Raw genomic sequence first — 14,678 nt, forward strand, 5'->3', positions numbered from 1 at the left:
ACGCGAGATGGCCTGCTCTAGGTCTGCTAGCTGCTGCACTGCGTTGACAAGTTATACAAAATTAAGGATAATTTTTTGGCTTCAGTATCTCGAGAAGATGAATCTTTCCCGTAGCGTAAGCTAAACTTACGCAATACGAGAGAACCTCTCGTAAGAGAACTATTTTTATCTTGACAGTTAAAACATCAAACAACACTAGAACAATAAATGAATTAAATTACTTACTCGTTTTTCAGCTGAATGATTCCTCTCGAAAACGATGTTCTGACTGCGTCTCCAGGATCCTCTTCAGGATTTAAACATACCTGTCAAGTTTTGGATTTGAAAATAAGGGAAATTTTCCGGCGCCCACCGCGCAGGCCCACCACCCCAAGCTCCAGTAACGTTATCCCTTACATTTTAAGACAAGTGTTATAGCTTAAATGAAAACACAAAAGGGTATATATGAAGAGCATTTATTTTAAAGGCTTATTTGCATATTTTCTGTTCATTTAACATTGCTTGTCTCTACATTTACATTCTATTTTCATTCCACACATTCTTTTCATATTGCTTTTTTTTTTTACAGTTTTTCTTTACATGTCACATAACTTTTCTTTACTCTTTTAGTGAGTTATTGTTCAAATTTGTTGCAGACTTTGCATTCTTTAACCTGTTAGGCTGCAATCCCACTTTTGAAAAATCTTCAGAAATGGCATACCCAAACTGAAACAGATAGCCTACAGTTCATAAACACTTTGCACTAAAATCACAAGTATGATCTCATTTGAAAGCGGACACCTGGCAGTTTATTGTAAATGTAGAATTAATTATTGTCATAATGAAAAAATAGTTATTAATAGCTAAAAAGTTTTGTAAAGTTATTAGAAATTTATTTTGTATGAAACAATTTCAAAGTTTCTGAGAATACAATTAGTGGTCGAATACTGAAACTTGTGTTATATCTTTTTAATGATGTATAGTTTGTCAAGGTAATAACATTAAATCTGATAGTGACTTTGAACTATTTAAAAAAAAACGCTTCAGTCCGTCGGCGCACTGGTTAACAGGTTTTAAGATGCTAAAGTCGCAGTTAAAAAACGCGACTGTCCCCCACCCTGCTCCTCTTCAGAAAAGTAAATTTGCTGTCCCATTGATCACGGCATTTACATGAGGGTTTTGGTTTTGTGGCAGGAGTGCCTTCCGTCTCTGTCGTATAGCGTCCATCATTCGTCTCCGATTGTTTTTCTTTTTTCCCCCGCGTTGCCACTCATCATCTGACCTCACACACTAACCACGCGACAACTGCCACCTACAGTACCCACAGTACCTGTAATAGGCTACTGCAGGTGGCAGTTATCGCGTGGCTAGTGACAGAGCTCAGATTGGGAATTTTTCGCCCGGGCCATTATTATTTTTTAATAGCGCAGGTTAAAATACGGGAGATTTACGGGAAAATACTAATACGGGAGGACGGCGGGAAAGAAGGGTTAAATACGGGACTTTGCCGGCCAAAACGTGATACTTGACAGGTATGGATTTAAATTAACCGCCAAAAAAAAAAAATAAACGCCGTATGTCAGCCAGCGCGAGTAGCTACAACTGCTTTTAGCCGACACTGGCCCGTTCATAAAACGCCGTATATGAGCCAGCGCGAGTACAACTGCTTTTAGCCGACACTGGCCCGTTCATAAAACGCCGTATATGAGCCAGCACGAGTAGGCTACAACTGCTTTTAGCCGACACTGGCCCGTTCATAAAACGCCGTAGGCCTATATGAGCCACCGCGAGTACAACTGCTTTTTTCTGAAAAAAACAATAGAAACCATTACATAATTGCTAATGGTTTTAATGGTTATAAAGAGAACTGTATTGGTTTTAATGGAAACTGTAATGGTCCTAGTGGGTCTCTATTGGTAATTTACTTTTTTCTATTGGTGGCATGTTTTGTCTATTTGTCTGTATTGGTTTTAATGGAAACTGTAATGGTCCTAGTGGGTCTCTATTGGTGATTTGCTTTCTTCTATTGGTGGCATGTTTTTTCTATTGGATACCATTAAGGACCAATAGAACACCTTTGGCAACTTATAGGTTACATGTTGGTATCGGACACCAGTATGAACCATTAAGTCTCCAACAAATTTAGTGTTTTCTTTGGTTTGATGATATTAATATATCATTTGTTTGTCACTGATTTCCTGGACTGTTCCTATGTTTAAGTGACAACTTTCGCAGTAGAACTGAAATTCTATTTCCTCACAACTGTTTTTAAACACTATTAAAAAAGATACTTGGATCGAGGTACAACCTCTTGCCCAAACAATTTATTGATCAACTGCAGTAAATCATGTAACTGGCAACCAGTTATTTTATGCTTTGCTGCATGGCTTTTGTGGTAGTTCCTGTGGCAGTCACAGCAGTGTCCATGTCAGGCTGTAGGTCAATCACTGACAGGGGATCAGAAGTGTTCTGCTTCATGCTGCCTGTCCTATGGTCTCTCTCAGGCCCCGTCCACACTACTGCGTTTTCGTTTAAAAACGGAGAATTAAAACGAAAACGATCTCCGTCCACACCAGCGTTTTAGCTGCGTATTAGAATTGATCTCCGTCCACATTAAAACGACTGAAAACTCGGATCACGTGACCATTCTCCAACACTGTGCATGCGCGTGCCGGTGTAAACAGGAAACGGATGGACTATTCCTCAGATTTGATGAGGAAGCAAGTAACGTTAGCTACCTCTGCAAAGATTAGAAAATGTCGAAGACCAGAGATTTCTTTTCATGGACCGCCGCTGCACACGGGAATTGTCATAGATCGCTCGAATAATAGTTTGCCTCCGGCGCATGTAGGCAGTTATAGCATTGTAAAATGCAGAATTTGCTTGCACAACAGCTGCTAACAAAGACATCAAAGTCAGTAACGCTTGTAATTCGTTATCCATGTTGCACTCACTAACATCAGCTACGTAGTCCAGGATGTTTTTGTTTGTTTTCTTCCGGTGACGGGACATGTGATGGGTGGCTGACGAATTAGGGAAGGATACGTCATGGGTGATGACACCCAATCATAGAGCCGAGCGTGACCTTCTACGTCATCGTTTCTAAACTCCTCCGTTTTGTCCCGTCTACACTAAAACGCCCTCCGGAGATTCAAAACGAAAAACGGAGCTGCAGCGTTTCTAAACTTCTCCGTTTTGGGTCTTCGTTTTTCCCGTTTTAGTGTGGACGGGAGGTGCAAACGTAGCAAAAGGTCTCCGTTTTTAAACGAAAACGCAGTAGTGTGGATGGGGCCTCAGACTCTGACTCTGTTCCACTGCATGCCTTTAAAAAAGCAACATCTCTGTTTAAGGTATGGTTGTGTAGGTCTGCTCATACACATATTCACGTAGGTTCTAGTTATATATATATATATATATATATAATGTCACAAATAATTTATTTTATAATATTTAAATGTATCTTTGAACACTAGGCTACTGTTTAACAACAGTACACAATATGTAGCACACTGCTACAAGCTATTCAAAATGCTTTTCTTAAAGTTTTTAAATAACCTTTTAAAAATAGGCTCTACAAAAAATAAAATGACAAAGAAATATGAAACTTATGACCACTGTCTCACCTGTTTCACTGTAATACTTTTATTTAACAGGTATATGTTGTGTGAAGACTTTTATTTTGATATCCGATGATAATTCTTCTCCTTTTCTCTGGGTTTTTATTTACTTATTTATTTGTCTATAAAAAATCAAAAGTTATTCTTCAATAAGTATGTCAGACTTTGCTGGATCACCTCCGCCGTATGTAGGCTACTAAAGTTTTTCTTTTTCTTTTTTAATAATCAAATTTATTCAAATAATCGGGACAATCCTACTGGATAATAAGTTTGATAGCCTCACGTTACCCGTTACATTGGCTGTTTGGCTCTCTTCCTCGTCAACATCTTTGGCCTCCCTGTTGAAAAATCCAGCTAAAACCAACCTAAGCTGGTTGGCTGGTCTTAGCTGGTTTAAGATGGAAGTAGCTGGTTTTAGTTGGTCTCCCAGCCTGGCCAAGCTGATGAACATCATATATATATATATATATATATATATATATATATATATATATATATATATATATATATATATTAGTGCTGTCAAACGATTAAAATATTTAATCGCGATTAATCGCATTAATGCCATAGTTAACTCGCGATTAATCGCACATTTTTATCTATTCTAAATGTCCCTTGATTTCTATTTGTCTCATTATTTTTTCTAATTTTAATGCTCTTATCAACATGGAAAAGTGGATCAGCAGTAAGTTTGTTCTTAGCTGTGGTATCCATGTGCTTCTGTCTGAAGTCATCCATTGTAGAGCTTAGATCGGGCCCAAAAAATCAAGCCTGACCCGAGCCCGTGCGCATTGTGTCCGAGCCCGGCCCGACACATAAACTGTAATTATGAGCCCGAGCCCAATTTAAACCCGTCCATTTTTTCATACGTGGGTCGTTATAACTGACGTTCTCAACTATTTTCTATGTTACTTTCTCCCGCCCGCAACATTTTTGTCCCGCTCCCGCCCGCAAATACACTCTTTTTTTTGTAGGCTACCTCCAAATACTTTCGCCTACGTGTCGCCACCATACACATCAGCATAAATGCTCCTGATAAATTATTTGTTATTAAAGCATTAACACACAAACCACTGTTATAAAATAAAAGCAAGCAGGCTACTGAGTGCATGGTTTGGCATGACTGAATGCGCGCAAAGTGCGCTCCCTTAATAATTCCTAAAAAGCTGACATCAGTTCATCGCAATCTCACACATCTGTTATTATCAGTGAGGCTGACTGCACAATGCATCTTTCATAATATATACACTTTGTTTGTTATAATTTGAGGATTTGCCAGCTTACAGAATTCAGCACTGAACAAAAAGTCTGTTTTGAGCGGTGAGGGGAGTCTATTTTAAATGCTTCTGATTGGCCATTGCGTTCAAGAAATCAACACATATGTCTGTGATTGGCTACATCCCTCAACGCTGCAAACATGTTATAAAAAGAAACTCTGGCCTGTAAATCGTTTCTATTTTGTTTTAGTTGTTCTTGTTGCTTTTCTGCAACATATGAATAAAAATGTATTAGTTTTTATGTTTTATTCATAGATATTTCTAGTTTGCGGGAGTCCCGCGAATCGTTTTATTCTCCCGTATCCGCACACAGAGTGAGTGCATTACCGCTCGAGCCCGCCCTCGCACTCGGCCATCAAATCTAGTCCCGCGCCGCACTCTATTGCGTTGAGAGTGCACGTCTCTAGATCGGCGTCTCGCGCTCGCGCCATCCACTCAAAACGTACCGTTAGCCTACTACTCTTTGGCCGGCGCGTAAGCCCAAACAAGTACGTGCGGCGTGCCTGTTGTTTTGTTTCCGGTCTAGCTATCCGGTGTGATGTTGTAGTTTTTCTAACGTTACTAGTTGTTGCAACAGCATGTGAAAAAAATACAAAGTTTGCTAGGCCAAAAAGAGCGTTAATCTCGCGATAAAAAAATTGACGCCGTTAAAATGTGTTTGCGTTAACGCCGTTAATAACGCGTTTAACGCACAGCACTAGTATATATATATATATATATATATATATATATATATATATATATATATATATATATATAAGGTTATTATATATATATATAAGGTTATTATATATATATATATAATTATTGGAACCCAGATTTTTTTTTTTTTTTTTGCCATTTAGTTATATAACGCAATTATTAGTATTGTAACAAAACCTGGCATATAAACTGGGTTCTGGCATTTTGCACATGAATGGGTCATTGAATTACACAATGAGTTTAAAATTCATGATTTAATATTAATGGTATTTTAAATGATGTTATATATTTTAATTCTAGATGTTTATTTAAGTGCTGTGTGACTTTTAAGTGTTTTAATGCGCGTGCGCGTGAACAAGAACATTCGAGTCGCATTCAAACACTGGAGCGAGCGCGCTGCGCGAGAGCAGATGGAAACGGGGAAGGAACGTCATCAACTGACAAACAGCAAAACTCGCGTCTCTCGCTGTTGGTTTCACTGCTTTCAGGTGAGTTTAGTCAACAAATTCACACAAATAATACATACAAACGTCCCTGACACCTTTATTACGTGTAATTGACACGCTTCTGTTGAATATTTACTTTATAGAAATGGTTTTGTGTCTTCAAAAAAGACCGTTAGCATCTCAACCGTTTTCAGAAGAGTTAACGTTAGGCCTAATTTACGTTAAGTTAAGGATAACTGGAGCTTTTGTTTATGAAAATTTGGGGTTTTTACCACATCTTTGTGTAGATAAGAATTTTTGATAGTTTTGTTTTGCTGGTAATTTGTCAATGGGTGATTGTTAGTAAGCTAATTTATTTAACCTAATAGAATGCACATACTGTTAATAAGTGACGTCACTTACAAATAGTGATTAAAAAAAAGTGATTTCAGGAGCATCAGAAAAAAAACCTCTACAACAAAGGGTGAATTATTGATTAATCATGATACTAATTTCATATGCATTTATTTCACAATACATTATCTTAAGAATTATATATATATATATATATATATATATATATATATATATATATATATAATATAAATTCTTTCTCTTTTTTCTGAATTTATATCCCCAATGCAATATCAGGGGGTAAAGATACCATTAGAGTTCTTAAACTTATGGCTATGCTCTTGTTATCAGATGAGACATAATCCCCAGCGTTTGGCCCTGTGATTCTTCAGGACAAGACCTTGATGCCATCTACACTCAGTAGATGAAGAAGGTGAGTTTCACAATAGCTGCCACTATCACAAATCAAGAGACCGAACACAACAGGCTTTCATCCATATGAACACACCCATATGTAGGCATGGGTACTGAAACCCGGTATTAAATGGGCCCTGGGGCCAAATTATGGAAGACCGCAGTATCGATAAGCTTGGACGTTATCAGTTCTGCTGACGGTACTGAAGAAATTACACGCACTATTTATTAAATATAATGTCTTGCCAGCTTTTTCTATCCACCTTATTCCTGACGACCTTACTGCGTTTTGAATTATGGGTGGCACTTCTGGTTTGGGGAACTTCCATTCAAAAAGGCTGAAACAAATCATTTAAAATCATAAGGTAGCCCTACAGATAAAGCTGATCCGTCGGTTTGACTGGATGAGCTGTCAGTTTTCCTTCATGATTTATTTTCAGACATCATGAGAATAATGTTATACTTGGTATTTTAACGTGACATGTTATAACAAGAATATCTATGGCAAGAGCTCTTTTCAGTCGCTGCTTTCTTTTCCTCGTGATCCTTTTCTTTTCTTTTTTCCCCTTTGCAATCTGCTGTAAGAGTATGAAAAAGGACAACATATGCTGCACATTTGTGGTCTGTTCTCCCGAATTTCATTTCGATATATTCCTTGGAGCATGGAGAGTATTCACTTAAACACAGTTTATGTCTTAAGTATAAGCTTGTTGAATAATATGTCAAAAGAAATGCAATGGTCAGGATTATTGAGGGCATTTTTCTATGACATTAGACACATGAGATGATGGCTGAAGTGAGTCAGTGAAGGAGAAGATCAAGATCTGCAGTTTACACTTCAGGAGAAAGACACAGAAGAGCTCCAGGGCAGATTCAGCAATCATAAAGGTGAGTTCAGTGTTTCCATGCTTAAGTGACACTTTTTTAAAAAAGCAGGTACATTATGTGTTATTTACAGTGATGATTTTACTTGTTTTATTATTATAAGGTAATATTAAAGGTTAAAAATGACCCACGGTAAAAGACCTGCACGATATTGAAAAAAACTGATATTGCAATATTTAAATTTTTCTGCAATATATAGTGCAATATTTCAATAAAAACTATTTCACCAAATGATTAAATAGCTCTATTTGATAGGGGTGCAACGGATCAAAAAACTCAGGGTTCGGATCGTTTCTCGGATCAGAGTCACGGATCGGATCATTTTTCGGATCAGCAAAAAAAAAAAAGGCCTCATGTCTGCACCTATAAACACAAATGATAGCTAGGCCTGTCACGATAACACATTTTGCTGGACGATAAATTGTCCAAGAAATTATTGCGCTAAACTATAATATTGATGATAAACGATAATATTGTCGTTCTGAGACCATTTTCATCTAAAATAATGATAATGGCATAATAATGCAGGTACACCTTTTCAAAGATCAATAAACTTTTATTTCTAAAGACTATTTAACACTGAAAACATTTTAAATATATGAACAAAACAACCAAAAACAAAAGCAATGGACTCTCATTCTCTGTTAACAAAAAATGCACTTTACCAATGTGTTCACACTGAGAATCATATGCATCATGTAGGCTACTGTGTGAGCATGCGTCTCATATGAGTGTGTGCGCGGAGTTTGTGTGTACTCGCGTCTCATTGAGTTTGTGCGCGAGTTTGTGTGTGTGTGTGTGTGTGTGTGTGCTCGCGTCTCATATGAGTAGGTGCGTGGACTTTGTGTGTGCGCGCGTGTGTCTCATATGAGTATGTGCGTGGAGAGTTTGTGCGGGCATCTCGTGTGTGTAGAGTTTGCGTGTAACGTTATGTGCGAGAGCGACTTTAGGTGTGTCTTTGTGCAATTCATATGCATTTGTTTGAGCATTCAGCAGTATACATGTATGTTTGACTACTTATATGTGTATGCAAGTGTTTTATGTGTGCGTGAATGAAGTTTGATTTTTTTAAGCCCTAGACTGCGCCTCATATGAGGGAGAGAGAGCGCGCACGCAAGAGAGAGAGAGGGACGAGCGAGAGCCTGGTAGTGCTGCGCGAATGTTTTCATTCCTGGTAGTGAAACATCGGGGCGATGTCGCTTCAAATGCGTGGCCATGCTGCCACAGTGCCTACACACGGTTTTATCCACTAACCTCTTTCCTTCATCATTATATTTGACAGGGAAGCCAAAATGCTCCCATACAGGGGATTTAAATGACGCGGGGCGTTCAAGCTCCTCTATTCCTCCGCTCGCCATGACCACGCTGTGTGTGGACTGAACATGCCGCATGCGCACAACTTTTTTTTTTTCATAAATCAATCCGCGGATCACTTGTGTGCCGAACCTAAGATATTGATCCGAACGGATCAATGATGATCCGTTGCACCACTACTATTTGAAAATTAGTGGTGTGATTTTGTAGGGGTTTGCATCGGCATAGAAAATAATAAATTGCAAGCATAGGTAAAATTTTTTTAACAAAGATGTGAAATAAATATGCCTCATATATTCCAGGTAAGTCTAACAGCATTACAGAAATTGAGTAATCAACTGTAAAATAACACGGCATAGTCTTTACATAGCCTGACTTCACAGAGGCCTATACTGCAATATCACTAACACAGATAGGTATGAATGATAAAACTATGTTCATGGCTTTAATGCATCACATAATATGCATGTTTATTATGTCAGGTTGTGTGTGTCTAACACCCATTTTATGAGGACACAGTTTTATGGGGACATCATAAGAACATGTTCCTGATGTTTAACTTGACTAGAGAATCTCAGTGTGTTGTGTTAGTTTGACAGAATCCTGGTCTATGAGGACACCGTTTTACGGGGACACACATATGGAATATTAGGAGGATCGATACTGATAACCCATAATTCACAGCTCATTGTGGCTAATACCAATATTGAAAACTATTTGTGCTTGTTAGATTAAATATAATCATTGAAGAAGTTGGTTAAAAAAATAGTAACCTCTGTTGAAATTGGCTTTCAATTTTACTAAAATTAGTATTTATTTGTCTTTTTTATATATTTTTATTTGCTGCTCTTTTTTTTCAGATGATAACTGAGAATTATCAGATGAAACCTGAACAAGATACAGCAACTCTAAAGGTATCTAAGAAGTTAATATAATAATTGAGTTATTCCTTAAAGAATAGCAGATTTCAGTGTTCCTCAGAAACAGATTATTTGCCACAGTTATCAGTCACTGAATTATGAATTAGGATTATGTGTGTAAGTCAGTGAGTCACAATCACTTACTGTACATCTAGCACAGGCGCAATGTCTCGTATCACTCTCATACATACACACACTTGAACTCAGAGTGCCGTCCAAATGTATCTAGTACCAGTATCCCAGTAAAACGGTGTCCTCATAGACCAGGATTCTGTCAAACTAACACAACACACTGATAAAACAGTTGATAATTCCGCGAATAACTGCAATTGCAGATTTCGAACAGAGATGGCGACAAGTAGGAAAAACTGCAGGCTGCAGCTTTAAAGGGTAACTAAACCCTAAACCAACTTTTTTTAGTTAATGATCTGTAAGAAGGGGGCTTTATTAGTGCTGTTCATTGATTCAAGTAATTTTTTTGACATTTGTGTTTAAAGTGTTTCAATTTTACAAAATATGGTGTAAAAACGTCTTAGTGCAGTTCGGTTCCTGTTGAAGAAACATTTCTGTTGTGTAAATTCTGGTTTCATATTAACTGAGCATTTAGCTACAACATAGTTACTTACAGCTATATGACATTTTCTTAAATAGTTTATATTTTGCAAATATTGTACACTGGACCAAATTCTTAATAAATAAAAGCATTTTTTTTAATATAATATTTCTTCTTGCTTGACTATTTATATATACGTGACCTTTTAGTAATCCAAAAGTAACCAGATTACATTACTTTCATATTGTGGTAGTTGGATTATGTTGCTGAATACTTTTTTTAAAAGTAATTTGTAACTAACAGAATACATTTTTTAAAGTAACTCTGCCAAGCCTGCCTGCTACTATTGGTGCCAAGAAATCATTAAAACCAATATAATTGTCGACCTCTACTTTTTAATTAGCTAAAATGGTCTTATTCGACATATTAATGTTTTTTTTTTTTTTTCAGGATCTAGGACATGGAGTCATGATACCCACAGAAAAATGGGTATCAAAGTATGCTGAAACATGTTGGATGTATATATTTAAATATATAATGTATGACTAATCTTATGTACTGGTAATGTGGTTTAAGAGGTACATTGTCCTAATGAATTCTCCTTTTTGCAGGTCTAATCAGTCAGCCCAAGTGAAGCCACACAATGTAAAAGAATAACTGAATCAAATAATAAAAATGTAATATTAATGTTTTGTGTCAGATGTTTATTTCCAGCTGGGTTGAGTAAAAAAGCAGGTCTTAATACTATAATTTTTATTTCAGGTGCAAGTTCTTCATTCTTTGCAAAACAAAACCTGAGCTGTAAGCTATTGAAAAGTTGGTGTGAAGTTTATATCAATTGTGTATAATAGTAGTTATAATTCAAATTAATTTATTAAAAAATATAATTAATGTCCTAATTATTAACCGCTAAAAGCATTAAACCTACAAATCTTAACCAATACAAAACTGTAATCGAAACCATTATGTGCAATTCAAGACCAATACAAATTTGTAATGAAACCATCAGAACCAATACAAAACTGTAATGGAAACCATTAAAATACAGACCCAATACAAATTTGTAATGAAACCATCAGAACCAATACAAAACTGTAATGGAAACCATTAAAATACAGACCCAATACAAATTTGTAATGAAACCATCAGAACCAATACAAAACTGTAATGGAAACCATTATACAGACCCAATACAAATTTGTAATGGAAACCCTTAAAACCAATAAATCCTAATGGAATATTGCCCAAAACACACTAATGGACTCCACTTGGTAATGGTTTTAATGGTTAACGGCTGGTGGTTTGTAATGGTTTTGTAGTGGAAACCATTAGCAATTCTGTAATGTTTTTCTATTGTTTCTATTTGTTTCTATTGTTTTTTTCAGCAGGGTGGCCCGTTCATAAAATGCCGTATATGAGCCAGCGCGAGTAAAACTGCGTTTAGCCGACACTTGCCCGTTCATAAAATGCCGTATATGAGCCAGCGCGAGTACAACTGCTTTTAGCCGACACTGGCCCGTTCATAAAACGCCGTATATGAGCCAGCACGATTAGGCTACAACTGCTTTTAGCCGACACTGGCCCGTTCATAAAACGCCGTATATGAGCCAGCGCGAGTACAACTGCTTTTAGCCGACACTGGCCCGTTCATAAAACGCCGTATATGAGTCAGCACGATTAGGCTACAACTGCTTTTAGCCGACACTGGCCCGTTCATAAAACGCCGTATATGAGCCAGCGCGAGTACAACTGCTTTTAGCCGACACTGGCCCGTTCATAAAATGCCGTATATGAGCCAGCGCGAGTACAACTGCTTTTAGCCGACACTGGCCCGTTCATAAAATGCCCTATATGAGCCAGCGCGAGTACAACTGCTTTTAGCCGACACTGGCCCGTTCATAAAATGCCCTATATGAGCTAGCGCGAGTACAACTGCTTTTAGCCGACACTGGCCCGTTCATAAAATGCCGTATATGAGCCAGCGCGAGTACAACTGCTTTTAGCCGACACTGGCCCGTTCATAAAATGCCGTATATGAGCCAGCGCGAGTACAACTGCTTTTAGCCGACACTGGCCCGTTCATAAAATGCCGTATATGAGCCAGCGCGAGTACAACTGCTTTTAGCCGACACTGGCCCGTTCATAAAATGCCCTATATGAGCCAGCGCGAGTACAACTGCTTTTAGCCGACACTGGCCCGTTCATAAAATGCCCTATATGAGCTAGCGCGAGTACAACTGCTTTTAGCCGACACTGGCCCGTTCATAAAATGCCGTATATGAGCCAGCGCGAGTACAACTGCTTTTAGCCGACACTGGCCCGTTCATAAAATGCCGTATATGAGCCAGCGCGAGTACAACTGCTTTTAGCCGACACTGGCCCGTTCATAAAATGCCGTATATGAGCCAGCGCGAGTACAACTGCTTTTAGCCGACACTGGCCCGTTCATAAAATGCCCTATATGAGCCAGCGCGAGTACAACTGCTTTTAGCCGACACTGGCCCGTTCATAAAATGCCCTATATGAGCCAGCGCGAGTAGGCTACAACTGTTTTTAGCAGACACTGGCCCATTGTTAAAACGCCGTATGTCAGCCAGCGCGAGTACAACTGATTTTAGCCGACACTGGCCCATTCATAAAAAGCCGTATGTGTTGTGTACACAGTCGGCACTACTCTGGCCCATTATCTTTTCACCGATGCCGACACTGAGCCGACAGTAGCGCATTTCAGCCGGAATTGGCCCAAATGTGCTTGCTATCTGGGATTAGTATCCGACCGTGGCGATTATATTAAACAACTTACTCTCAGCAATGGTGAGATCCTGCCGGATCCCTACGCAATACCTGACGATCTTTGGATTGTGGATGACAAGAAGTGGCCAGCAATTATATGGCCTGATATATATATAAAAAAATTAATGTGGAGTTTTTATATTTATAACATATGATATGATACAGTTAAGCAACATCACGTGACCGCGAGTGCTGAATACCATCACGACTGAAAATATGACACTGATTTCATATGACAGTTCAATAAACAAGTAATTAATATCAAGTCACTTACATTTTAGACACAATATTTACTTTTTTTGTTCTATTTGAGCAGCGAAAATAGTTCCAATAAACATCCCAAGAACCACACCGCAGCTCACCTGAACACGTAACTGCATTAATGAATGATTCATTCAGCGCTTTGAATGCATCGATTGAGTCAAAGATTCAATGACCTATTAAACAACTGCCTCATTCCTTAACGATTCAGCCGTTTGAACGAATCATTTGAATAAATGACTCAATAACTCACTCATTAAGACGGACACCTGCCGCCCCCTACTGGTGGTTTAGTTTCATGTTTAAAAGTAGGCTAATTCTTTCCAATATGTCATATTTGTATCTTCAAAAAATATTTAAAACAATCTCATAACATTATTTAATGCAGTTGTAATTTTTCAGTGTAAATTAATTAATTTGATTGGTAACAGCATAGTGTCTTATTATTTGAATTGAATTTATTGATCAAATCTAAGAATTTAAAATGAAAGATGAAGCATACATTTAAACCGATTTCTGGATTTTTACTTGGACAAGAGAATGGCCGATTTACTTGTTCTAAGGACAAGCACATGTAAAGCCTTAATGTTGAGCCCTGAGTTATATTTTATATACTGTAGGCCTAGTATTATGTTTATGTTTATGTGGCAAGCCAGTTTTACACATCAGCCCAGTCTATTCTTTAAAGTCAGTGATACGCCGGGTCCGAGTTTTTTTGCACATTAATTTGACAATAAATGTGGCACACCCAATTTTCCTTATGCACACCCAGAGACGCTTTTCTGGCTACGCTAGTGATTATATATATATATATATATATATATATATATATATATATATATATATATATATATATATAATTGTCTAATTCAGACACCAAGTGTGTATACAAGAGAAATGATTAGAGCGTACAAATCCCTTGATGCATACAACTACGTGCTATGTGGTCATGTGCAGCTCGTCAAATAGGCCTACTTTGATGCTGCACCGTATTTTTGCGTGTTGAGGTCAGATGTGCTCCATAGTCAAAGGCAAGGCACTAAAGCCAAGCCTTATGATGCCTGGGTGTATGTCCATAAGGGCCTTGGTTACATCCTTACGGCTAACTGCAAATGCATGGCAGGGTACGTCTATCAAAATGTATCTGCATCAGAAACCCTTTACTCCGGTACGAAGACCGCGGG

At 38.0% G+C, this 14,678-nt stretch overlaps 1 long non-coding RNA gene across 2 annotated transcripts; it reads left to right on the forward strand.

The window, feature by feature from the left end:
* Positions 1 to 5,955: 5,955 nt before the first annotated feature.
* On the forward strand, positions 5,956 to 11,127 carry LOC143722766 (uncharacterized). 2 transcript variants are annotated; one of them, XR_013196991.1, is made up of 6 exons: positions 5,956 to 6,063; positions 6,706 to 6,787; positions 7,544 to 7,656; positions 9,828 to 9,881; positions 10,891 to 10,937; positions 11,052 to 11,127. It is a non-coding gene; the product is annotated as an uncharacterized LOC143722766 (long non-coding RNA). The 2 variants fall into 2 exon arrangements; XR_013196990.1 differs by lacking the exon at positions 5,956 to 6,063 and having other exon boundaries at positions 6,675 to 6,787.
* The last annotated feature ends 3,551 nt before the right edge of the window (positions 11,128 to 14,678 follow it).

This window comes from Siphateles boraxobius, unplaced genomic scaffold, assembly GCF_051911475.1.
Source record: "Siphateles boraxobius isolate OS27281-9 unplaced genomic scaffold, OSU_SipBor_1 68, whole genome shotgun sequence".
In the NCBI taxonomy this organism is placed as follows: domain Eukaryota; kingdom Metazoa; phylum Chordata; class Actinopteri; order Cypriniformes; family Leuciscidae; genus Siphateles; species Siphateles boraxobius.